At 40.4% G+C, this 27,928-nt stretch overlaps 1 protein-coding gene and 1 long non-coding RNA gene across 17 annotated transcripts in view; one reads left to right on the forward strand and one right to left on the reverse strand.

The window, feature by feature from the left end:
* LOC111837909 (NACHT, LRR and PYD domains-containing protein 1b allele 5-like) overlaps positions 1–24,213 on the reverse strand; it is a 42,262-nt gene extending 18,049 nt beyond the window's left edge. For 2 of the 16 annotated variants that reach the window (XM_072711300.1, XM_072711301.1), the window contains exons 1-11: positions 23,820–24,213; positions 19,246–19,340; positions 18,941–19,042; positions 18,737–18,838; positions 16,730–16,823; positions 16,213–16,634; positions 16,071–16,123; positions 15,730–15,814; positions 13,724–14,182; positions 13,530–13,584; positions 12,363–12,995 (exon numbers count right to left, since the gene is read on the reverse strand). The gene's annotated coding sequence lies outside the window, so the exon portion shown is untranslated. Of the gene's footprint in view, positions 1–249; positions 326–489; positions 537–12,362; positions 12,996–13,529; positions 13,585–13,723; positions 14,183–14,365; positions 14,569–15,729; positions 15,815–16,070; positions 16,124–16,212; positions 16,635–16,729; positions 16,824–18,142; positions 18,174–18,736; positions 18,839–18,940; positions 19,043–19,245; positions 19,341–23,819 lie in introns of those variants that run through there. The other 14 variants (XM_023800371.2, XM_023800369.2, XM_072711293.1 and 11 more) reach the window with 13 other exon arrangements.
* Positions 24,214–26,135: 1,922 nt separating this feature from the next.
* LOC140588844 (uncharacterized) lies at positions 26,136–27,703 on the forward strand. The gene is made up of 3 exons (XR_011990043.1): positions 26,136–26,357; positions 26,709–26,929; positions 27,480–27,703. It is a non-coding gene; the product is annotated as an uncharacterized lncRNA (long non-coding RNA).
* The last annotated feature ends 225 nt before the right edge of the window (positions 27,704–27,928 follow it).

A 27,928-nucleotide genomic window follows, 5' to 3' on the forward strand; every position in this document is an offset into this window, starting at 1 on the left:
TGTAATTGCACAGAAGGAGTCAAGTACCACAAAGTTCAATCTTGCATGTTCCGATTTGCAATTTGGTCAGCCATTTATCCAGCGTCCAGGGAACAGATTCTGGGATAAAGGACCTTGATCAAGGACCCAATGTTGATACCGTTATTCTACACTTCAGAGGTATCCATACAAACAAGCAACAGATGTGCTGCCTTTTTCTTCTACTTCCCAACAACAACAACAAAAAAACTTCCTTGAAGTGTAACTTACTGTCACACACACGCCACGTGTGCTTTGGGCTAACAGGCAGTCCAGCTGATTGTAATCACCCATCACATGCCCTTTTACATCTTCTTGCCCGATCACTCAGTGTGAGGTACTGTTTGTAGAACGCATCGGACTGAGCAGCTATTCTCTGTCTCTGTCTATGGTCTATTCATGCTTTCCGTTCCTCCCTAGGTCCTGATAACCTTAACCCAAATCTCCCTCGGATCTCCCTGGTGTCCTCACCTCTCATTCAGCATCTCTTCCTATGACTGTCGGTTTCCGACTCTCCCGGTTCTATGGTACTGGCCAGAGCATGTGAGCGGAGTGGAGCGGTGAGAATTTCCGCTCCTCGCTCACGAGGCTGTTGGCTCCACCCGCTCCTCCGCTCTAATTTGCACTAAGTCGCTCCGCTCAACACCGCTGCTCGCTCCACTAAAATTTCCTCCAGCTCCAGTAAAATCGCTCCACGCTCGCTCCAATTTAAAAGAGGGATAAATAATCTGCAAGCCTAACAAATATCACCTTAAACCGATGCCTTATATCATAAAGAAATGTGAGCAACGGCACTCAGAACAGAAAATATTTATTTTTAAACAACATATAGGCAACGATGGACAGGTTTGGCAATGGCATTCCACACAAAATAGTCTTAAAAATAAAGTAATCAGTGGGCTTAATAGCGTAAAGAATATACAGGCTAAGCGCATCCACGTTTTAAATTCCTCAGTTATTTTCTGTTGATGCTAGTGTTGTAGTCAAGACCGCCTAAACCGAGACCAAGACATTGCCGAGACCGGAGGGTATCAAGACCAAGACACTGCCGAGACTTGAGGGTACCAAGACCAAGACCAAGTCCAAGACCAAGACCAAGACACACTAAGGCGAGACCAAGACCATGACTGGTCGAGACCAAGACCAAGACCAAGACCGAAAACAGACTAGGGCTAGAATCGACATCACATTACCCAGATCAACTGTAGAGAAAAAAGGCATTGCTGTAAAGTGTCATTACTCGTTAAATCAAATTCATGTTATCTTTTCAATTATATTGTCCATATGTCTCTCATTTAAAATCTCCCAGATTTGTCATAGTTACGAGACCTGATGGAAAATAATATTCTCAGCAATCCTCTCCTATAACCATTTTATCAGACCTCGTCAAGGGAAAGAGATGGGATGTACCAGAAAGATGTTCATATTAAGTCTCTTATACCAGGGACAGAGACCTCAGGTAAGCTATGAATACAGCCATGTAATGATCCTTTGCTTTGAATTGAAGAGAATGAGCCTCCAGATTGACTTGCACCTCCAAGACCGTGCTTTCTAATCAATGTAAAATACCTAATTTATTTGAATTATAACTATGCTATAGACTTCGCGGACATTTTTTTGCCGATGTATGATATGATGTGTATGATGTTTGTGGACTGTGAAGCACTGGCAGTGTCCGTGGAGAAAATGTATAAAATGTAACGTTTTTGAAATGGATGCATCTGACTGGTTGCATTTGAATTGAGGTGCGTAATAAATAATGATACTGTTCTGTGAGGATGCGCAGTTTTCTCTTTTTTTCCCCATCCCATCGAGACCGCTATGTCCGAGACCAAGACAAGACCGAGACCAAATAGAGTCGAGACCAAGACAAGACCGAGACCAAATAGAGTCGAGACCAAGACAAGACCGAGACCACAAAAAATTGGTCTCGAGACCGGTCTCGAGACCAAGACCGGTCTCGAGAACTACAACACTAGTTGATGCTGCTGCTGCGCGTCTATCTCTATAAAATAAAATTTATTAACGTGAATTTAAAAAATCCTATTAGACCTAATTTGAATGACAAGATTTGCGCACGCCTCAAAGTCGTAGTGTGAGCGGTATCGGAGCGAGACAGAGCGACCGCTCCAGCCTTATTAAAAAACCACTCCGCGCTCTGACCAAATTTCGCCCGCTCCGCTCACATGCTCTGGTACTGGCTGTGATCCTTGCCTGCTGACTCATTGTTTATTTGCTCTCCAAGAGCTCCTGGGAGTTTTACTTACTCAAAAACGTTCTGAGGGCAGAACGAAAGTTGCTTGGTTCAGAGAAATAATCAATCAAATCGTAGAGGAGGCGGGTCTAAAGAAACAGAGGGGGCGGGACCAAGAAGCTGAACATTAGGCGGGAGTTTCAAAAAAATGTTTCAGCGGCAGTATTGGTGAAGCGATCCGGCGCACAAAAGAAGAATTTTGGGAGATTTTTCATTGCACTTATCCCAAAGGTAAGATTGTTTAACATTTATTTGGTTAACAGGATTTACTTTGATAAACTAGTCTGAGGCAATGAGCATGTTATTATTCTTTTGCTAAGAGCTGGTTAGCATTAGCTTAAAAAGCTAACGATGAAAATGCTGATAAAATGATGATTGCATGTGATGGATTACTTATACACTCACCTAAAGGATTATTAGGAACACCTGTTCAATTTCTCATTAATGCAATTATCTAATCAACCAATCACATGGCAGTTGCTTCAATGCATTTAGGGGTGTGGTCCTGGTCAAGACAATCTCCTGAACTCCAAACTGAATGTCAGAATGGGAAAGAAAGGTGATTTAAGCAATTTTGAGCGCGGCATGGTTGTTGGTGCCAGACGGGCCGGTCTGAGTATTTCACAATCTGCTCAGTTACTGGGATTTTCACGCACAACCATTTCTAGGGTTTACAAAGAATGGTGTGCAAAGGGAAAAACATCCAGTATGCGGCAGTCCAGTGGGCGAAAATGCCTTGTTGATGCTAGAGGTCAGAGGAGAATGGGCCGACTGATTCAAGCTGATAGAAGAGCAACTTTGACTGAAATAACCACTCGTTACAACCGAGGTATGCAGCAAAGCATTTGTGAAGCCACAACACGCACAACCTTGAGGCGGATGGGCTACAACAGCAGAAGACCCCACCGGGTACCACTCATCTCCACTACAAATAGGAAAAAGAGGCTACAATTTGCACGAGCTCACCAAAATTGACAGTTGAAGACTGGAAAAATGTTGCCTGGTCTGATGAGTCTCGATTTCTGTTGAGACATTCAAATGGTAGAGTCAGAATTTGGCGTAAACAGAATGAGAACATGGATCCATCATGCCTTGTTACCACTGTGCCACGTATAATTAAGGCAGTTCTGAAGGCGAAAGGGGGTCAAACACCGTATTAGTATGGTGTTCCTAATAATCCTTTAGGTGAGTGTATTTGCGTATTTTATAACCACTTATGCTGGCGCAAGTTACTTTTGAAACTCAGAGTAAGCTGTCTAAAAGGAGAATTTTGAGGTCAGGTTTGGTATTTTAACTGCCTATTTTTCTACATTAATATGATCTCTTATTAGTGGTGTAGGGTTCTGAAGGTCCCAGGGAAGGAAGACTGTGTTGCAAGCAGTAGTTAGTATTAGTAATGTAGGGAAATGCTGCTGCACTTCGGGCAGGAAAGCTGCGCTGTCAGTATTATTATTGCTAGTGCTTCGCATTAGAAATGCAATAATGCTGCTGCCCATGGGGCGGGAAAGCTGTGCTGTGAGCATTATTATTCCTACTGGTTAGGATTAGTAATGCAGTAATGCTGCTGCCCTTGGGGCGGGAAAGCTCTACTGTCAGCATTATTATTGCTAGTGGTTAGTATTAGTAATGCAGTAATGCTGCTGCCCTTGGGGCAGGAAAGCTCTACTGTCAGCATTATTATTCCTACTGGTTAGTATTAGTAATGCAGTAATGCTGCTGCCCTTGGGGCAGGAAAGCTCTACTGTCAGCATTATTATTCCTACTGGTTAGTATTAGTAATGCAGTAATGCTGCTGCCCTTGGGGCAGGAAAGCTCTACTGTCGGCATTATTATTGCTAGGGATGCACGATAATATCGGTCACCGATAATTATCGGCCGATAATGGCAATTATGACGTCACACCGATAATTTTGATAATGAAAAAATCAACCGATAATGAAATCCGATAATTATTAACTTAATTTAGCCTCCAAATTTGCGTAGTTCCTACTACTGTAATTCTGCACAGATCCTACTGCGGCGCCACCACTGCTCATGTCGCATGTGGAGAAGGGTCTGGCTGCAGATCTCCACCAGGAGGATCTCCACTAGAGGGACGGAAACACGTAATCTCCACAAGCGAATTCGAACATGACGTTATGCAAACATGCATGGAGGTGGTACCAGATATCACATAATCGTCACACACAGCCCGGACTTTAACTCGACCTAACAGAAATCGAGTCTTTTAAAGTACATACTTATTATTTTGGTGATCGATTTAAATTATATTATTAACATTGGAAACGAACGTTAATAATATATTTTAATTATACAAGAAGGGATGTTAATAGCATGTGTTATTTTTATTATTTCGGTAGGCTATGTGTGAAATTCTCACTTTAATACGGAGCCCCCGAAGTCCCATAGGGTGATTTTTAATTTTTTTTTAAATCGTGTGGCACAAGTTATTTTTTTGTGCTCACAAGTTATTCTGTGCGCACAAGATAATTTACTCTGTGTTTGAGGCCGAGAGTAATATGACAACTATGTCTACCAAAACTATGTCTCGACGTCTAAACAAATCAAACTGGAGAGACATTTATTTACAGTCAACAAGTAACACCATGAACTCATTTTCCATTTTTTTATGCTGCAAACTGTTTCTTTGGCATTAAGGGTGAATTATACAGTCCGTGTTTATGGTCGCGACAGAGGTGAAGCGACATGACAATATTTTTCCTTCGGTCATTATCGTTAATCAGGGTTCCCCCTGGAGTTTGATTTCAATTCTTCACTTTTCTTTGTATTTTTGCTTCTACTAATCAAATTCTTCACTTTTTTTCAGCATCCGTTTTTTTTAGTCACTCTCTCGCCGCTTCTTAATAAATGAATCATTAAACTCACTGAATATACATCTCTTCTGACAATCACACTGTGATTGGTCAACTAACGGCATGGGCGAGTCACGAGTCTACTTGATAAGGTTGGGAGAATCGTGAATACTGTGTAAAAAATTGCGTGCTGGCATGCTGAAAACATGATGTATATTACGCATTTAGGAAATAATGTTCTAATTACTATATATATAAGGTAAGCTAATACTTTCCCGGTGTTTCATAGTATCTTTGAGAGGGACATTCTAAAACGCTTAATGTGGTTTAATGTACCAAAATAGCGACCAATAATCACCAAATTTCGCACACACACATCTGGTCATAAAGACTTTCACCTGACAAAAAATCTAAACCGAAATAAAAGGAATATGGACTTTATTTTACGTTAAGCGTTTTCCCCTCCATTGACGTCCATTACTGTATAAGGAAAAGGCTTAATGTAACTTAAAGTACCAAGACAGCCACCAAAAATCACTATATTTCTCACACATATATCTGGTCATAAACACTTTCACCTGACAAAAAATCTAAACCGAAATACAAGGAATATGGACTTTATTTTACATTAAGCCTTTTCCTTATAATGGGCGTCAATGACCATTTATGGCCAGATGTGTGTGTGCGAAATTTGGTGATTTTTGGTCGCTATTTTGGTACATTAAACCACATTAAGCGTTTTCACATTAAGCGTTTTAGAATGTCCCCACACCGATCGATAACATTTGCTACTTTTAGAACGGGCCATGCTCATTTGACATGGATGATCGACGATCGTGTGTCTGGGGCGCCGGGCCAGTTTTGATTAGGCGCTACGGGTGCTACGGTTGAAAATGGGGAAAAAATGAAATTCGACTTTTCAAAAATTAAAAATTCGTCATTTGAAAATTGAATTCGCCAGAGTGACGATTTGATGCCGTTTTTCTTCGTCACCATGGGTTCCGTTTTCGTCAATGACGAGAGTGACGAGCGGCAGCGGGAACCCTGGTTAATCATAATAATACACTGATAAACAGGTACAGTAAATACTAGAGGTGTAACGATACGCTTATTGGTATTGAACCGTTCGGTATGAGGTTTTCGGTTCGATACGCATTACAAACCGAACCATTCAGAAAAATACTTTTATCCCTCTGGAGTCGACGGCATCGTCAGCGATGCCGAGTATCTTTCTTGTCTATTTCAGTTCATAACTCGCTGAAATCTTATTATAGAAACATGAAAAAAACGCTGACTAAATCCGTAATCGTCTTCTTTTCAAATCGTCCATTGTCGGAAGTATTAAAGTTTTTTAAATTAGGTTAAATCAGCAAGAAAGTAAACCATGTCACCTTACTTTGTTTTACCTGCATCGGGGGCGTGTAGTGCCACTGTCACCCGAGATTGCTATTCACATTCTAAATAGCCGCATTAGGGCGTATTCAAATCGCATTCGCATGGTAATTTTATTAACAGCGCAAAGGTAAAACGCGATCCAGAAACGTTCCAGTCAGAGCCATAAAAGGGGGGGGGGGGGTAAATCTGACATATTTATAAAGTACACTAAGATAAAGATGAGTTTAATGCCAAAACAAATATATAAGAAATAATTTATTTGCCATGAATTAAGTTTATGATATTGAATGAAATGTGTGATCATGCCCCAATCAGTGAAAGTGTGTTCCCTACCCCTAGACTCCAGAGTAGGGGTGCACCGATCGATCGGCGCACCGATCTATCGGCCTCGATCACGTTAATTTGAGGGGATCAGAAATCGACCATATTCCCATGAGATCCACCGATCTTAGTTATATGCTTTTAAATCAGCCTTTTCTCCCATTCCCGAGAGAGGTGCAGTGCAGGCTGCCTCCCTCCTGCTTTGTGTTTTTATTTGTACTGCACATCTTACTTTTTTTTAATTCAGCTGAACACAATGAACATAAAATGGCAAGAAGAAAAAAATTACTCATCTTTGGAGTCGTTTGATTTCAGTGCTCTCATTTTCTCTTTAAGACAAGAATCAATTAAAGCAAAAGCACCTTTTATAACTGCAGGCCCAGGTCAAATGTTTCCCAGTTATTTTCTAAAGTATTCTTCACAGCTTCCAGTGTCTTCCTATGCAATGCAATGCAATGCAATTTTATTTATATAGCGCATTATCACAACATTACATTGTCTCAATGCGCTTTACATTTCTGCCACGTAAGGACCCCCCAGTGAGTAAGCCAAAGGCAACGGTGGCAAGGAAAAACTCCCTCAGAGGAAGAAACCTTGGGAGGAACCAGACCCAAAGGGGGAGCCCATCCTCCAGGGGCCGGCAGATGAGTCAAACAAAACAAGATGATATGACTAAGCTAATACAGGGGTTGAAATATCAGTCTCAATGCAGCGGCCGACCGGTGCAGGCATGGGGTGCTTGGTGCATGATGGCAAGATCAACAGTGGCACAGCCGCAGGGAAGGATGGAGAGGCATCGCGTGAGCCAAGGGCAGGCAGGTTGGAGGGTAGTTGCCGGAGGTGGAGGTAGTAGTCTTGCAGGCAGCAGAGGCATAAATTCTTCGATGACATGGTTCTCCAGGCAGCACACCCCAGAAGGGGTGAGGGAGGAAGTAAGAAAATAGTGTATTAGCCAGAGTTGAGGAAACCAGAGGCAATGCAAGCAAAATGATCTACAATTGAAAAGGTCATAAGTTATTTAGCTTTCCAGTTAAATTGTATTATTCTGTCACCTTTAACTGTATTAATTAATTAATGACCTACAGTCTTCTGCTTTGGCCATGGCTTCATGGACATTCCCATCCTCCAACAACGCTTGACCCACTTTTTCCTTCGGAATGAATTTTGCTGCCAGGTGCATTATATCCCCAGCCAGATCACTGCATTCATCTACACACAGTAATTTGTAATAATGTCAAACTTAATAAAAGATAAATAATTGTAACAATACTATGGTCACGTAGGGCTGGACAATAATTCAATATCAATATATATCGCGATAGAATTTTTTTCAATAACGGTGATACGATTTTTAAACACATTTCCGATATTTCGATATACATTTGAATATATATATACACATATACATACACACACACGCACGCACAGTCGAACCCACTTATCTTGTCCTCGGTTAACTCGCCAACCCTATTAAGTCGACGTTTTTGAAGTGGAACCGCCAAATTCCCTCTTTGTCTTAACATTTTCTCATCGGTTATGTCGATTCTTTTATGTCGCCGAACCCTAATATCTCGAGCACAAAAGAGGGCCAAAATTGCCACATAACATCGGTTATCTCGATCCCCGTGACGAATGTATCACAAGTGCTAAACAGCGCATATTCAAATCGCATTCGCATGGTAATTTGCTGAACAACGCAGCGGTGAAACGCGATCCAGGTAAAACTTTTTTAGACAGCATAAATAATATTGAAGCATTTGTTTTCAAGCAGACTGTTAAAGGCAAAAGCAACAAAGCATTTTAGACTTTGTAAAGAAACCATAGTAACCGCGTGTATGATACTTTTCAGAGTTGTGTCAGAGCGAAATGACTCGTGAATTTAATTTTGACACTGGTTAGCTTTTTGTAAAAACGAACTACAGTACACCCCGCAGGTTTTTTGTGATTTTGTGAGCGATCTTTGTGTTTTCAATGTTGGAGAATATAATTAAAGGTTTGTATCGAGAAACGACGGTGGTTTTTATTGTATACTGGTAAATCTCTGCTGTTAGTTGGTGCACATATGCCTTTTGTTAGCCAACATGTATGTCGGGGCCGGCTCTACGCTGGGGCAAGAGGGGGCAACGCCCCCTTAAGCAAACGTCCTGCCCCCTTAAATCAAACTTTTAGAAGTTGAGGAAGAAAATAATAATTACCGACAAACTGAATATGGACAAGATTTACTACGTACAGTAGCTGAAAAATCCACTGAAAAGGCACAAACGAGATGATAAGTTTCACTTCTTGTTCGCTCTTTCCCTCCGCGTTCTGTTTGTGCGCGGGCTCACACGGCACTCGGCAGAGATCCCCCACTCACCCTCCCCCCAGCTAAACATCCAATCACTGTTAGTATGCAAATGAGCCAGTTTCTCAGTAGGCAGGGCAGAGCAAAATGAGCTGCGTGATTGCGGGAGGTTTAGAGGAAGCAGCAATCTCTCTCGTCAAAATCATAGCGACTCGTGAGATCATGGTTCGAATTATTTTTGTCTATTTGGGGGGGTCTTGATTGGGGGGTACTATACCCCCCAGTACCCCCCGATCAAGACCCCCCCAAATAGACAAAAATAGCAGTTTTGGGGGGGGGGGGGGGTCTTAAATTTTTTCTTTTTTTTTTTTTTTTTAAAGAAAACGATTTCAGACACCCCTAGTGTGGACCGTACCATTTTAACCACCTCGGCGCTAGAAGCAGCTAAGCCAGTCGGTTACGTCATTCATTCTCATTGAGCGACTTGTTCGTTGTGATTTCAAGATTTCAAGATTCTTTATTCGTCACATACATAGTTATAAGAAGTACAACATGTAGTGAAATGAACCCTGACCGATCCTATTTTTCAGTTTTATATTTCAAGACTCGGTGAATTGATTTTTTCTTTTTCACAACTTAGCCTAGCCTTTTTAGTTTTGGTAATATTGGCAATAGTGAAAAGTGTTTTGTTGGGTTCAAATATGTTTGATATAGGCCATCCAATTAAGGTAAATGTCATGTTTTTACTTGTTTTAATCTGATGAGGAATATTTTATTTTATTTTTTGTTGTTTTACTTTTCAGTTTTCCCCCTGAGGGATTGCCACCTTACTGTGGTCAGGGGCTTTGCGTGCCTCAGTAACCCTAAGAGCTACACCAGCAGAAGCTTAGCCTTCAGGTGGGACACCCAAGTTGGACAGGTTTTAGGGTAGAGGCCTGACAAAGTGCAATCCAATTACATGACAAAAACAGTTATCCAGAGCACCACCCCACCCCTTTCCCGCCTTTGTCGCCACCATGTGCCCCCTTCACATTTCTGTCTGCCCCCTCATATATGCATGTCTAGAACCGGCCCCGATGTATGTACATATTTATAGCAATGCCAAAAACCTGTGCATGTATATTCTCAGTTATTAACGCACATAAATAAATTTCAAGCACATGTTAATATATTGCTGCCATATTGGTTTTCGGTTATCTCGATCATCGGTTATCTCGACGCTTTTAGGCAACCCCCTAGGCCGGCGACATAACCGGGTTCGATTGTATATGAATAATCAGCCTGTTCTAGTTTAAATGGAAATATATTATTGTTAATAAGCTGAGTCTGAGAGTTTTATTTATTTGATAGTTTATTTCACATTTCTTGTTTGTAAAGGCTAAATACAAATAAAAAGTGAACCTTTTTTTTTTTTGTACTGTTTTTATAAAAAAAAAAATATATATAATTTTAATAGGAGGAGCCTGGAGGTATAATAGACTTTGCAAATTCAGTTTGCAGACATCCATTGTGTGTGTCCTCGGCAGTTTTTTCCTGAGGCTTTTTAATATTGTCCATATCGATATCGGAATTATATCGTATCGACCAGAATTAAGAAATATATCGTGATATAAATTTTTGCCATATCGTCCAGTCCTATGGTCACGTAACAGTTTTGTGATACAGGACAAAGATTTGGTTCCCTTTATTCTCCCATTCCATTATTACCTTCACAAAGTTTGGAGCACTGTGAAGTAGGGCTGTAGCTATCGAATATTTTGGTAATCGAGTATTCTACTGAAAATTCCATCGAGTAATCGGATAAAACATATTTGAGGCGCATGAGAGACTGAGTGAGTGAGTGAATGAGTGTGTGTTAGAGAGTGAGTGAGTGAGTGAGTGAGTTGCGCAATCTTGAATTCGCGATACTTAAAACTGAATGACTTTGATAGATTAGACTAACCGGCACGTTTATATTGCGAATGGGCTTGCTGAAAACTCATGATGGATTTAAACAATGGATTGTCTTCTCAGTGGATGTTGTTTCCCATGGATTTTGACCAGGTTTCAAGAGAAGGTAAGCAGCGATCTAGGTTATATCTGCTGGGTTACTCGTGTTTTCTGTCAGTGAGTGGAGTGTCAGATTGGCAGGCAGCTAGCCACCCTGTATGACACGAGAAAACTTGTACTACTACTTAGTTAATAGTATCCAGGCTTTGATTTGTGGTGTCTTGCAGCTGGCACACCATCTATCATGTGTAGGCTATAGTTTGTAGGTCAGGAGCATTTGTGTAGGTATGTTACAAAAAAATGAGACAGTAAAATTAAGACCTGCAAATCATCAGGGAGAGTGTAAAGAAACATAAATTTTGATACCAAAACCACCCCTCTATGTTCAGTATTAAGGAAGTTATGACAGTTTTAATATTCGGGGAATGGCTAATTTCCATGTATTGTCTTTGCATTAGAATAAAACAAAAGCTGTGATCAACAAAAGGGAATGTTCAATAACTTCCTTGTGGGTTGAGAACTGAATTTAACTTTCTCTGTATGTGTTGAAAGTTTCAGAGAATCAGATAAAACACTAAACAATTAAGTTGGATATCTATTTCTCCTTTTAATCAGTTAATTAGTGTGACGGACAAGGCTAAAGATGCAAAAACGCAGTGACCGCCATGACACTCAGTCAATCAGACAGGCAATCTTCGGAACGGTAAATAACTGTCTTGGATTCATTTGATTTTGATGAAACTTTACCAGTTAACAGAAAAAACAATAGAAAGAGCGTCCAATTAGCTTTTGTTATTGTCCAAAGCATAGATTTTGGTTTAGAACAGGTTGAACTTGATGAAAATTTTCGGCGCAAGCAAAAATGACAAACCGTATGATCAAATTGAAAAATTCGAATTCGAGGCTGAAGAGGGGAATCCTAAGTATGTCATAACAAGGAATCTCGCAGAAATAGCCGATCACAGACAGCGCACTGCCCATTTTACCTTGGGGTTACCCTGTGATGCACCTATATCGCATAGCAGTGGCGATCGTAGAAAATGGCGGCCGGGATTCCCGTGGATTGTAACATACCTAATTTGTGTTTTGTGTTTTAAGTAACCTAGGTTAGCCCAAGTTTGCATCGCTAGCTAGCTATCAAGGCTACTAGTATCCTAGCTCTACATCTGTCGTGCAGTATTGCACTGACCGTTGTGGTTTATCCCTTACATAATTAACGTACATTATTTAACAGCCCCTATCTCGATTAACAATCGCATTGATTTAACGCTACATTGAATTTATTTACCTGGTCTCGGGTGAGCGTCCTCTTCCGGTCTCTGAGTAGAGCGGATGTTTCCTGTTGAGATGCTGCAGCATGGACGACGTGCTATTGTGGTAAGTTAGCTCGACCTTACAGTGGACACATACTACAGCGTTCTCTTTATTTTTTAATTTAAAATGATTCCAAACTTTTGACATTTTTTGTCGTTTTCTTCTGTTTTCTCTTTGCTCATCGCCATTGCTCCCTTCCATTACGCAGCCCACAGTAGTCCGCGCTCGCGCCCTCAAATCAAAACACCGCCGTCTCCTTCCGCTTCGTGGGTGACGTAAGCGTAAGTGCATTGTAACAGTAATGCAAAAATCATTGCGAAAAAACGTGACATGAACTTTAAAATGAATTAATAGAGGCTTCGAGGCAGAGGATTTTGCCTCGATGATTTTTTGTAATCGAGTTACTCGAGTTACTCGGGGAATCGTTTCAGCCCTACTGTGAAGTCAACTTTGTGCGCTTTGATGGCTTCACCTCCATCTCTGTCAACCTCTCTTCAATTTTTTTTTTTGTCCTTTGGCCTTCCGCAGATAAGCCATCACAGTGTTCACAGAGTAGCTCTCTGGTGGAGAGCATCTCCTCTGTAGTTCTTCTGAAGTGACCAGATATCTGAAATATCAATGTACAGTGAATCATTAATAAAAATAACTTAAGAAGCCCTTCTTTGAATTCATACAGTAGGGGAAATAATTATTTATTAAACTATTTATTTATTAAATAATTATTTGGATATAATATAATATAATGGAGAGAGACAGAATATAAAATGAAAATCAGGAGTATCTGTAACTGATAGATTGTAATCTGTGTGCAACATGGCCACACAGCCAGTCTGTGGGAGCCAGAAGTCTGGCTGGGTTGTAGGGGATCAAAAAATATTCACTCAATGGCATGAAAAGCAATTTATTTTTGGTTGATATTCTGTCTCTCTCCATAAAAATGAAACTACCTCATAAAAAAAAAATGAACAGTCTCTAGTTTGTCAGCAAACTTACAAATTCAGCAGCGGATCAAATAATTATTTCCCCCAATGTAGATGTAAGAATGCTTATGACAATATGATATTTTAAAATATAATAAAACTGATCTATATCATAATTTGCTATTATACAAAACCACATTTTATGAGATCATAGTCTTTACCTCTTTGCTTGGTGAAAGTCTGAAACTTTTAGAGCACTTTCCACCAGAAATCCCCCTGTAAGGGTGGAGGACAAAAAAAGGTTAAAGTAACAATAAAGTTAAAGTACCTATACATACATACATACATACATACATACATACATTATATATATATATATATATATAACACACACACACACACACACTTCTTTTACCTCGTTGATCTTCTTGGCTTTGTCCTGCATTGTCTTTATTTTGGTGACTTCCTCCTGACCCGTCTTCTGCCTCGACTTCTCTGTATTGGTTACTTTCTCCTGACCCGTCTTCTGCCTCGACTTCTCTGTATTGGTTACTTTCTCCTGACCCGTCTTCTGCCTCGACTTCTCTGTATTGATGACTTTCTCCTGACCCGTCTTCTGCCTCGACTTCTCTGTATTGATGACTTTCTCCTGACCCGTCTTCTGCCTCGACTTCTCTGTATTGATGACTTTCTCCTGACCCGTCTTCTGCCTCGACTTCTCTGTATTGATGACTTTCTCCTGACCCGTCTTCTGCCTCGACTTCTCTGTATTGGTTACTTTCCCCTGAACTGTCTTCTGCCTCTACTTCTCTGTATTGGTTACTTTCTCCTGAATTGTCTTCTGCCTCGACTTCTCTGTATTGGTTACTTTCTCCTGAAAAAGAAATAATACCAACGTTAATAGAATGTCTATTAGTGGCATTTTACAATAATCTTACTGCTATAAAATGCAACATCAGATGGTGTTATTTTAACTCTACACAATATAGAGGACAAAAGGGCTCTACATCTATCCCCTCAATCAAAAGCCCTCAATCTATCAAGATGTCCAGCACACCCTGCAACATGTGACGTCGCCACTACCAATGACGTCCGTGCATCCAGCTCGTCATTCTGCCTGTGTCATCTTCCTTGTATGACCCGCTCCCTGCTTTCTGGCTGCCTGGCGATTGGAGGGAGCGGTGGCACCGGCTTGTCATCTCCCCCCTGCTCCCCGTTTGTGTTTCAGATTTAACTGTATTTGACTCTCCCTGCCGGCCCCTGGAGGATGAATTTAGAATTTAGAATTTAGAATTGGCTCCCCCTTTGAGTCTGGTCCCTCCCAAGGTTTCTTCCTTCTAGGGAGTTTTTCCTTGCCACTGTCGCCTATGGCTTACTCACTGGGGACTTTGGGTGGGGATGCTGTAAAGCGCTTTGGGACAATGTAATGTTGTGATAATGCGCTATACAAAAATAAATTTGTTGTTGTTGTACACAGCCACTACTGTCATAATGCACAACTCAAAGGTTTTAGGCCTGAATGCTATTGTGATCGTGAAGGCACCTGTGGGGAAAGATGTGTAAAGTTGATGACGTAGGCTAGCATTGGCATTTACTTGAGGTTTTATATTTTGAAACCATTATTGCTTATTGATGTAATGGATGTGTACCAAAGCACATTTAATGAATACACTTTCAATCCCAAAATTCATTACAGTCGAACCTCGGTACAACGTACCTCGTTTATAACGTTTACACCAATACAACGTTCAAATTTCAATGTCCCGAATTCGTGTAATGCATTATTCCATTTGCCGGTATCGCTTAGAACGTACACCTTTACAGCGTAAACTTCGATATAACGTATGATTTTCAGAGGAAAACAGGCAAACTGACCTTCGTTACAACGTACAGCCTCATCTTCCGAGCGCACGCACAATTCGGAATCGGCTGTTGCCGGCCATCTACATCGCTTAGCAACGCCTAACTGTATGAACCTATCCTCACGAAGCATTCCATGCCGGCCGGACTCCTTGCATGCAGCCCCCGTTTTTTCATGATTTTGCATGGTGTCATGGTATCGAAATTTATTTCAGCCAATTGAATCATACAGGTGCATAATTTCGGTTTGACATTAGGTTCCAGTAAGGCGATTCGAACGATAAGCCGGCAGTGGATTTTGCGTTATGTCGGCTGTCTATGAGTAACTGATATTAACCTAGTTTGAAGAATATAGTTCCTATTCAGAATCGGAACTATATTCTTCAAACTACACAAGCTGTATGTCATATTGTCAACTTGAGGGGTGTTTTATAAAAGTTTTTTTATATACATTTTGTGTTCTATCATTCATTTTGAGGGACTTGGTTACAACATACTATGGTTATAACGTACAAATTCTTAATGTCCCCCGAGGTACGTTGTAACGAAGTTCGACTTTACCTTTGCAAAATAGACACCTGCTGTCCTCTTGACTCCCAGGTAGAAATTTTGTATGAATATTTGCAAAACAAGAAAAGCATCTTCCCTAGATAGATCATTTGCACAAGAAATGGAAAGTCAAGGTTATCCAATTCCAGAGGATCTTTTTTTATTGTATTTTAAAATGCAATTTTACTACCCAATTAGCAAGTTGTACATGGCAAATTATCCCAAAAGGCACAAAGTAAACTGGAATTTAAAGGATTTTAATTAAATTATCATTTGTTTAGGTTCTTTATTTTTAGATTTAAAACCATGTAACATTAAATTTAATTAAAAATTAAAATATCTGTGTCACTTGCCTTGTTCTTCACAGACACACTCTGGTGACAGATACCACAAATACCTGAGTTATCTAAAAAATACAGGAAACATATTTGCTCCATTATTACTCTTTATACAAGGAACAATCAATAAAAAAACTCTAAATATAAATATACTTACCAAGTGAATTGAAAAGAAGTAACCCTAGTCGTTCCCTCTCTTGCTCTACAGATGGGCAAGCAAGATACTCCTCCTTGCCGTCTAGAAAGATCTCAGCAAACTAATGGGGACCCAAACAGAATGATACATTTAATGTCACAGTAGCAAAATTAGTTTAGCCTCACTTAAACTGTTCTTAGAATGTGTTCCTTAACCAAATATGCATTCATAGTAAAACTGTAAACTATATCTAAAATTCAAAATTCAATTATCTATTTCTAATTAATAACAATAACAACAAAAAAATAAAAATTAGCACAGCTGTGACAATGCCACATGAAATACTGTCAGTCTGAAGGGTATGTTCCCATTTTATCCTTTTCCATGGTCCCAGGTAGCCTTTTGATGCAGCAAAGGCACTGAAATGGAGGTGACGATTTGCTCTGTAAAATGATGTGAATGTAACTGCAAATGTAAATCAGTAATCATATATACAGTACAGTATACACAGAATAAAGTATATCTGTTTTTATTTTACCTCCAATTCTTTTCTATTTTATACTGTAGTACTGCTCATCCTGTTCCGCTAGTGAGTTTAGGTACGTTATACTCCGGTCCACAATATTACAATGCTAGAAAAAACAAAAAATTAAAATAAATATTTGATTCTATGTCAACAGCTCTGGGAGGCAATATTCTTAGAAATAATTTTAGATTATGGCACATCAGTACTGAAAGAAGCACTCGGTTTTACCCAGTAAGTAAAAAAATCTACAAAAATGTTTAGTGGCCTATTTGAGTGACTTACTTTGTTTTACCTTTTTTTGTAAGGTGACATGGTTTACTTTCTTGCCGATTTAACCTAATTTAAAAAACTTTAATACTTCCGACAATGGACGATTTGAAAAGAAGACCGATTACGGATTTATAGTCAGCGTTTTTTTCATGTTTCTATAATAAGATTTCAGCGAGTTATGAACTGAAATAGACAAGAAAGATACTCGGCATCGCTGACGATGCCGTCGACTCCAGAGGGATAAAAGTATTTTTCTGAATTGTTCGGTTTGTAATGCGTACCGAACCAAAAGCCTCATACCGAACGGTTCAATACGAATACGCGTATCATTACACCTCTAATACTTAGTGTTACCTATTATACAATTGTTTTTCCTAGGTTTGCAAAAAATATTCAGAATTAGTTGAACTCATTCACAAATCATTTACACAGCTTATATCTAAACTACAAAGAAATACAAATTTAAGTTGTTTTTACAATGAAAACACTGTTCAATTTCACATTTCATATTTCAACTACACATTCATATTCTAGTGCATGCAGATTATATACAAATAAGAAGCAAGTGGTTTATAAATTTATAGATTTAAGAAGAAGAATTGTATCAGAAGTTTTACATTTTACATGTATGATGCCAAAGAAGAATTCTAAAACATTACAATGGTGTTGTTATCTTACTACTGTATTAATCTAATTTATGCTTTGTGTAGATCTCAAAAGTACTGGAGAATTTATGTATGTGCATCACTCACTGTAAAGTACTCACAAGCACATTAATATTTAAAGCACCTAAAATTATTCAAATTTTTTTTTTTTAAAGAATTTTAATAATGAATGATTTGTCAGTTCTTATTTTTGCCTTCTTTTACTTTTCCTTCTGCTTTTTCGCCTAGTAGGGTAATTCATGGTGAGTACACGTTTCGCCTTTTTTAACCGTTGGCGATAGGCATGTAGTACAGTTATTTTTCTTTTTCTTGACCGAATATTAAAATGTGAAAAAACTAGCTTGTGTGCCCTCTCTACCATCTTGTAGAGCTCCTTATTTTCAGTGTACTTGTCTGATTGGCTCCATTCCATGAGGTCTGTTAACATGGAGTTCAGGTCAGCTTTTGGGTTTATGTTTGTTTTCTGGCGATCTGATTGATTAGAGATTACCTGACAAGGTGTCAGTGGAGGATAAAGGATGCTGTGAACCAAAATACAGACACATGTTTCATGATTATTTGCTATACATGTACAGAATTTTGGACTTTTGTGATTTATAGTTCCTACACTCCCATCACTGTAAAAGACTGTGAGGTTTTCATCATCTTTATATTATATATTATAGGAGTGACAATCAATGATTTTTTTTAGCAAGAGCACTCCTGATGTCTTGAATAACTAGTCCTTGTTGCTGTGCAACTGTTCTTGAGAAAACAATATGTTTGCAAAGAGAACCACTTTTGGATGTTCTGCAGTCACATTTGACCATCACCAAATCAACTGAGTGAGGCTGAGAGCTTGTATGAGGTGGAATGAATCATATTCCCTCTTCATTAAATTTAACATTTGAATCCAACCCCATCTCAATCACAGCATTGGAGAAGTTGTCAGCATCTACTCCCTTGATTCGTCCACTTTCTGCCAGGTCATCCATGTAACTTACAATTACAAGCAATCAGTCAGTAGAAATAGTCATAGTATCAAGAAATAATTTATAATGACATTTAATTTGCATGAATTATAAATTTGGATTTGTAAATTTACCAGTAATATTTGTGAACATCACCACAGAGCAGTTTAAGGAGTTGGTCAATCCGTCTGTTGGTGTTCCCTTTCAGGAACTGATATTTCATTGTGAGGAAGAATCTATGTGAGAAAGTTTTCTTGTCAGTCAATATATTTATAAAAGCTTCAACTAAATAGAAAAAAAATTGCTTGACAGTATTGTGAAACGTGAAAAAGACTTACTGTTAAACACATCTTCATTGACACCATTTCTTGAATCACCATGTTTCTCTGGGCCACTGGCAGGTTTCCTCCATCTCGTTTGACCAACCACCTATGCACAGCCTACATTTAAAAGGAAATAAAAATTGAGTGTTTCGTGAAATATTTTAACTCTTAGAGATTTTAGAATAGACAGATACTGTTGTTTACAAGGGATCTGTGACTTAGCAAGAATTACATACATTGTAATACATTACTATTTTTGCAGTTGCTTCAGAAGTCATTTAAAAAGGATTTACATTTGCCTGAACGATTCTGAACTTTACCTGCAGCACGTGAAACCAGCAAACAAGGACCTTTGCTGATGGAAATATCTCTTACTGCATTTAGCTCTTTTAGGTCTCTGTCAATCATCACTGACCTATGCAGAAATAAGAGAATATGCATGAAAATAATGATTAAGTGTTTTGCTAAACAATATAGAGGACAAAAGGGCTCCTGTCTTATTATTTTCAAAAGTTTTACAGCATCTGCCCACTATTAGGATTTGAACAAACTATTTTTAAAATGTCAGGAAAATACTATTTTCTGTGACATGACCCATCTAAAGTCAAATGTTCATCTCAAAAGTAGCTTAAGTACACTGTACAGACCGAGGAAAAAAGCCAGGATTAGAAATAGAAAGTTTTTGCAGGCAGAGAGAGAGTGTGGATGTTGATTCCTGACTAATAATGAAGTACGCAAATGGAAATCCTCTTCCAATCCTGCTTCTCAGAAGCAATGCATAAAATGCATAGCCATATGAGGTCATGCCTTTGTAGGTGGCATCCATAAACATCATGGGATGTGGATGTTCTTTAAGTAGTTGTTTTTTCCAGGGTGTCTGAACTACAATAATCAGTGGTTGGTCATCACTTAATGGCTGATAAAAACAAATGTTCTATTTTAAATGAGATTTAAAATAGCTGTGAGTTTCCTCTTCCAGCTTCTTGATATAGGAATGTATGAAATCCCCCTCCTCCTCCTCAAAAACAACAACTTCTTGGATGACCTCAGGATCTTTAGCCTTCTTCATTCTTCGTTTAACACCTTCTATCCAAATGTTCTCCATTTTCTGAAAAGGTGAATAAAAATTATGATAGTATTCTACCATATTCCCAAAACAATCTTTTTATGTTAGAAATACACAAAAAAAAGGGACAAGGAGCAGAAGTCTTTGATACTAAGTCCAGGGCATTACTAAGCAAGGGAAACAGCATTACTAATCCTAACCAGCAGGAATAATAATGCTGACAGTAGAGCTTTCCTGCCCCAAGGGCAGCAGCATTACTGCATTACTAATCCTAAGCACTAGCAATAATAATGCTGACAGTAGAGCTTTCCTGCCCCAAGGGCAGCAGCATTACTGCATTACTAATACTAACCAGTAGGAATAATAATGCTGACAGTAGAGCTTTCCTGCCCCAAGGGCAGCAGCATTATTGCATTTCTAATGTGAAGCACTAGCAATAATAATACTGACAGCGCAGCTTTCCTGCCCGAAGTGCAACAGCATTTCCCTACATTACTAATACTAACTACTGCTTGCAACACAGTCTTCCTTCCCTGGGACCTTCAGAACCCTACACCACTAATAAGAGATCATATTAATGTAGAAAAATAGCCAGTTAAAATACCAAACCTGACCTCAAAAATCTCCTTTTAGACAGCTTACTCTGAGTTTCAAATGTAACGTGCGCCAGCATAAGTGGTTATAAAATACGCAAATATAAGTAATCCATCACATGCAATCATCATTTTATCAGCATTTTCATCGTTAGCTTTTTAAGCTAATGCTAACCAGCTCTTAGCAAAAGAATAACATGCTCATTGCCTCAGACTAGTTTATCAAAGTAAATCCTGTTAACCAAATAAACGTTAAACAATCTTACCTTTGGAATAAGTGCAGTGAAAAATCTTCCAAAATTCTTCTTTTGTGCGCCGGATCGCTTCACCAATACTGCCGCCGAAACATTTTTTTGAAACTCCCGCTTCTTGGTCCCGCCCCCTCTGTTTCTTTAGACCCGCCTCCTCTACGATTTGATTGGTTCAGAGAAATAACCAATCAACTTTCCTTCTGCCCTCAGAATGTTTTTGAGTAAGTAAAACTCCCAGGAGCTCTCCAAGAAAGGATGGTTCCAGCTGAGCTGGACCAGCAATTTTGTTATATTAGTAGGTCTTGAATGATGGTGCCAGAATTAATTACAGCAGTAACTTTTTTCAGCAACAGGTACCTCACACCATGACAGCCTTAACCTGGAACCAGTGAACCTTACATAACAGAAAGTGTTTGTAGATAATAGCCATATGCATGAAACTGAAAATATATATGTACTTCTTTAGTAAGACAGTGTTAGAATGAAAATGTACATTTCTTATCATATTAATTGTGTGTAGGTAGGCAAACAGTTTATCAGCTTTGACGCAGAGACCGTTAGAACAGGACATCCTCTCTGGCTCTGTAAGATTGTGAAAAAGGAACAATCACCCTGGGAGTGGTAATAGACTCTGTCGATACAGCAAGGGGGCCCACTCTGAGGAATGCAAGGTCCTGTGTTTAACCCCTTCGCAAGAAGCACAAAACAGCATTAATAGCCTAAGGATACTCCCCATTGTAACCCCTCCCCTTCTGTATAAATAAAGAAGCCAAGGGACCGCCCGGTGTGACACTGAACTGAGGCGCAGATACTGTCTGTTGCATCTGAGTGAGTGGGCACCCTTGCGCAAGTAAAAGATAGGAAGCGTGCTGTCTCTTTATTCCTGAGTCCGAGAAGTGCAGAGTGTGGAGTGAGAAGCCAGTACGCTTTCTCCACATAGGTATTGAAGGGGTCAAAGCTTCGGCGCTTTCCCCAACATATAACTTGGTCCTTCGAGCCGGATCCGAGAGGAACCCGAAAGATGCCGACCAGTCCGCCGCTGAACAACACCGAAAGCTGTCGACAGTCTCGCTCTAGAGAGTGAGTGAAAGACCTGCGACGTGAATTCGCCTGCAGGCCGGTGGTTAGGACCGTTCCCGACGGCTGGGCCGACATCTGATGGGCCTCCGGACAAGAACTAGAAGCACTTCGCGAAGGATCAGGATTCTGTGAAACCTGGAGATTGGGTGCTGGTCAAAACCCTGCAGCGGAAAAATTGGACTACGCCCCGGTGGGACGGACCATACCAAGTACTTCTCACAACGCCTACTGCATTAAAGATCGCGGAAAGACCCTCCTGGATCCACAAAAGTCACTGTAAGCTCATAAAGCCCTTGCCAGACGCCTCACCCGCGGAGTAGCAGTGGAAGTCCGCTACAAAGGCACGAAGTACAATAGGTTTTCGCTGTCTCAACCCGGTGAAGAAATCAGCTGAACTGCACTCCTTTAGGATGGCTCTGACAGGGTGCCCATGGTGGGCTAAGGGACTGTTTGGAGGGCTCTTTTTCCTAATGGTGATACTAATACTGCAGTTTGTCGATGACGGAGAAGTCAAGGAGGAAAAGAGATGGAACCCGGATGGAGTCCACCTCACTCGAATGAAAGGGGATGACGAGCATCCATTTCTACGGAATTACTGGTACCGATATGTGTATGATGCTGTTAAGGAGAGAAATCTGTCTAACTGTTATGTTTGTTCTGTTATGCCACACCATAGTGAGGGCCCGACCCTACACGGCACGAGAATGAATGAGTCACAATCCAGGTGTGCGGCAGCAGTCGGGGGGAGCGGGTGGCGGTCAGATATCTCTTTTGCCTTCTCCCTTCCGGCCGGTCAAGCCGAGGTTAATGGAACCAAGGTTACCATAGTGAAGCAGGACAGGACGAGCCTAGGGCTTGATGAGCCAGGGTATGTTAATGGGTCATGCATACAGTACACAGATTCTGGCCTGACATCAAGAAAAGGATGCAGAGTGGGCCTTTTAGTGTATACATGGCAGGGGGCCCTGGAAAACAACATTCCATCTGTTTCAAACAGGAAAACGGTAGCCAGTGGCTAGGCGACACGACAAATTGTAAAAAAACGTATGTGTCTGCACCAGCAGGATCCCCCTGCCTAGCATGGGGCCCCACCAATGGCACCTGGTGGGTGGATGGAATAGCCTGGTTATGTGGAAGTCATGCTTACTTTGTGCTGCCCCCTGGGTGGTGCGGTGTCTGCGCACCCATGTTTGTTACAGATCACACCTACTGTACATTGTAAAGACCGAGCAGCAGGCTAAAAGATTTAAGCGTAACACCAATAACAATGTAAAACCACATGATAGTATCTGGGGCACTGACGTACCAAGCGATCAGAAATTGTGGTCGACTGGGCAGAAAGTTCTTCTCTCCCTGTTCCCAAGTTTAGGGGTAGGTAAACTCCTACTCCACGTAGAGACCCTCACCTACCGCCTGGGATTATTCATGAATGCCTCTATAACAATAGATCGGCAACAGAATGCAGAACTGGATGCAACCCGACAAATGGTAATTCAGAATAGGATGGCGCTAGATCTCCTGACAGCTGTGTGCGTCCTCCTAAACCAAACTTGTTGTACATATATTCCTGACAATGTGCATTCTTCCAACATGACTACTGCTTTACAGAAGCTAAAAGACCTCCAGGTGGTGATGGCCGGAGAGGTCCGAGACCAAGGGTTCTCCTGGATGTCTTGGTTCACTTCCGGGGCCTGGTGGTCGATTTTGATGAAGATATGTGCACCGTTGCTGCTATTTTTCATTTCATTTTTCTGTTGTTTTATCACTGTAATACCATGTCTCAGAATGTTGATTAATTCTGCACTCAACTCGGCATTTCGAGTGCGGGAGAATATGCTATTGTCCCTCACTCAGAACATGGAAGAAGAAGAAAAGGATGACGATTGGGAGGAGGCGTAACTCACTATGACGGACAGTCCGAAACCCTCAAAGGCGTGGACTGCTCCCGAAGCTCGAGTTGTTCCTCTTGCAGAAGTCGCCGTCTCCTAATTAACATGATAAACAGGAGGGACTGTTAGAATGAAAATGTACATTTCTTATCATATTAATTGTGTGTAGGTAGGCAAACAGTTTATCAGCTTTGACGCAGAGACCGTTAGAACAGGACATCCTCTCTGGCTCTGTAAGATTGTGAAAAAGGAACAATCACCCTGGGAGTGGTAATAGACTCTGTCGATACAGCAAGGGGGCCCACTCTGAGGAATGCAAGGTCCTGTGTTTAACCCCTTCGCAAGAAGCACAAAACAGCATTAATAGCCTAAGGATACTCCCCATTGTAACCCCTCCCCTTCTGTATAAATAAAGAAGCCAAGGGACCGCCCGGTGTGACACTGAACTGAGGCGCAGATACTGTCTGTTGCATCTGAGTGAGTGGGCACCCTTGCGCAAGTAAAAGATAGGAAGCGTGCTGTCTCTTTATTCCTGAGTCCGAGAAGTGCAGAGTGTGGAGTGAGAAGCCAGTACGCTTTCTCCACATAGGTATTGAAGGGGTCAAAGCTTCGGCGCTTTCCCCAACAGACAGTAACTCAACACTATTACCAACAGTGATGGACAGTAACAAGTAAATGTAATTTATTACTGTAATGAAGAAACTTTTTCATATATCTACTTTACTAAAGCATTTCTTTTTGAGGAGACTTTTTACTTAAACTCCACTACATTTCCAAGTCAAATGTCTTACTTTTTACTCCACTATATTATGCAAAATCTGTCATTCCTTTTTCCTTATGAGTGGATAAAACTGCAACAGGTCAAAACTGAGAAGCGCACAGCAAACACAGTGCACAGCTTTTGCCCCTGATGGATGTAGCTACCCAGCACAAATTTTTAGGGTGCCTATGCCGATATAAATCATGGAAGAAACTCCTGATTCCAGCTTGCCACAACACGCATGGCCTTATTTGAGCGATTTTTAAGTAGTAAAAAAGAAGAAAGAGTCATTCATGTCTCAGCCCTGTGTGATTTCTTCTTACAAAAATTCTCCTTCCAATCTAAGGAAAAACAGAGGTAAGCCATGCTCATTCTGGTGGTCGTTTTCTTTAATGAGTTTAATTCTTTAATGTTTCATTGTGCATGTTGTTAAAATAAATCCAACATTATCATGAACATTGTATGCATGGCTAGTTAGCTAGACAAGCAGGGTAGCAGACTGGTAACACATCGCAACCCAAAGCAGCATGTGAGTAACATGAGGGCAGGAATGAGAGGTAAGAGAAACAAACGCGAAGTGTGGCTTGTTAGGGCCACGTTAGGAAAAAACAGGAGAGTCAGATGGGCAGGGTGTGACATGCTTCTGTCAACTGACAGAATCCAAAAAATCTGTTTTACAGCTATATTTTTTTTTTTTATTCCTTATGTGTTTCACCAGGATTATGCACAAAAATGTGTTTCTGTGTATGGAAGTTACTTACAACAGACAAGGAAAAATAACAATTCTCATAAAAATAACAATTTGATTTTTAGAGAGTTATTTATAAATGTACAATCCTGGGCAAAAAATATCCATGGGCCAAAACCAAAACTACAAAACAAAGACCAAATATTCTCTAGAAGGTTCGAATCTGGACTCTGACCAGGCAATTTTGGCTTTGGCCCATAATTTTTGGTCAGGAGAAAACAACTAAGCAGTTCTGTGAAGTTACAAATTTAAATAACTACAGCTTCATTTTAAGAGGATTCTTTATAAATGTTGACCAGATGAGCTCCGTGATGAGCATAACAATCAAATATTTCCAAAAACAACATATTTTTAGGCATGGCACTAGTTCAAATGAAGCTTAAATATACTTTTAGACAAAGGTAATAGTTTTACCAAAAATATCTTACCCACTGTCGCCTCTGGCTGCCTCTCTGGGGGCATTTGGCAGGGACGATGTAAAGTGCTTTGAGACAATATAATATTGTGAAAATGCACTAGATAAATACATTTGAATGGGATTGAATTAGATTAACTTTTCTGCCTTATTCACAGAGACCAAATGGAAGAATGCAGTTCAGATCTACATGAAAAATCGGGTTTATCATCCATATTGAAGGTCTGTGTTTGTTGCGGATATGTTTTCTTAACTGTTATGTGAATTAACATATTTTATACAGCTGAATAATAAGAAAATCATCCTGTTAAAGGAAATATATTTAAAACTATGATTCACAAGTAAAACTTTGAAAAGGTCTGGTGCAAGTTGCAATAATTAACTGTGACTGTTTATTTTAGTCACTAGAAGGAAAAGCCGTAAAGTTCCTAAAGGATGAGCTGAAGAAGTTTGTGAGGTACCTAGATCAGAATTACCCAGAATGCTCTGAGCCTTAGCTGGAGGAGGACAATGACCTGGACAGTGATGGTCAGATGCAGAAGACCTGTGGTAGAGAGGGAGCTCTGAAGATCACACTGTACATCCTGAGGACCATGAAGCAAAATAATCTCGCTGAATTACTGGAGAAGAGTAAGAGCCTCATAACATTCTGTACTTGTACAGTACTGTGCTAAAGTCTTAGGCAGTCAGAGAAAAGGATGTTTAAATGGTCTTCATGTTGGTGCAAAACTATTATAATATGTATGTCAAAGTGTGTTAACCATTTGAAAACTTTCCTAAAGTTAACCCAGTATTTGCAGAAATCGTATATCCATGTATTTTTTGACTTGACCACTAGCAAACGTCATATGTCTAATGGTGAAATGTAAGGAACACATGGACTGGCTGTGGTGCCCTGAAGAGGCAAAGGACACAATGAGTATGTTACCATCTTGGGTTCACTGGCAGAGTCTCTCCCCCAACCTTGGTTCTGTGATACAGGTTCCAGGTGAAACATCCTGGAAGGTTCTTCTGCTGCGTCACAGGCTTGGTGTTTGTGATGGAGTCCAGGGGGAAGGTGACCTACAGTACAGCTTCTGCTCCTGGGAAAAAGCCCTCAGGACCCCTGGCAGCTGGAATCCAGCAGGGCCCCTTTTTGACATTGAGTGTCCCCAAGGGACCCCTGCAGGAGCTGCACCTCCCTCACTGTGAGATGTCTGCAGGTAAATTATACAGGCTAATGTGAAGGTTCAGATGCTTCTTACCACACTTGGTAGGATGGTTTACACATTCTGTGTTACAGTAAGATTGTGACATGCTTTGTTTAAAGGGGCAGTTCACCCCAAAACCTAAAAAAGATATGTTTTAGTAGGGATTTAGTGCCACTTATCCATATAGATTGTCCTGCTGGGAGGTGCATAGTTTTGGAGATATCGGCTGTAGAAATATCAGGCTTCTGTCAAAAAAAATGGGATTGAATGGCATTCTTCTGTGGTCTTTAATGCAGAAAAACTTTTTAACATTTGTACAGGAACTATTTTATTCTACCGAACACCATACCCCAATCGCACAGCATCATAAACATTATCTGGGGTGTGGCTTGTGCTAACTGAATGTCACGTACTGTATGGAGAAATGAAAGCAAAGCAAAATGAAAGTGAATCTTCCAGCTTCTGAAATATCACATATTGTTAATGTATCGAGGGGAGACTTAGGAATCAAACTGAAGGCTTCTTACTTCCTCCCATAAGAATCAATCAATTTTGCTTCCAGAAGAAAACCTGGCTGTAGCACATGTAACCAAAGACAACATGGAGATTCTGCAGCCACAGGAGGTGACAGACACACATGTGGTCATCAGCATCACCGGCCTCTCTGATTTTGGTGTCATAACGACGAAAGAATCCAGTGAAGTCCGTGGGCAAGTGCTACTGCTGCTCCGGCCCAAACCAAAAATCTTGAATGTGTTCTTGCTGCCCCTGAATGTGCCTCCTGACCAGGTGAGCATTTCCATGCCTGACTATTTCATCGGTGCTCAGTCACACACACCGTCTCCCACCCAGTCACACCCTCTAACTAGCACAGACACTCCGATAATATTTGAAAGCTAATGTGTTCCTGTAATGTTATTGTTTGGCGTAGGAAACGTTTGCGGGGCTCTTGGTGAGGGGCTGGGGTGACTGACTGACCTGTTCAGCCTGACATTTGTGGCAAAAGTATTA

Source organism: Paramormyrops kingsleyae, chromosome 4, assembly GCF_048594095.1.
Source record: "Paramormyrops kingsleyae isolate MSU_618 chromosome 4, PKINGS_0.4, whole genome shotgun sequence".
Classification (NCBI taxonomy): Eukaryota; Metazoa; Chordata; class Actinopteri; order Osteoglossiformes; family Mormyridae; genus Paramormyrops; species Paramormyrops kingsleyae.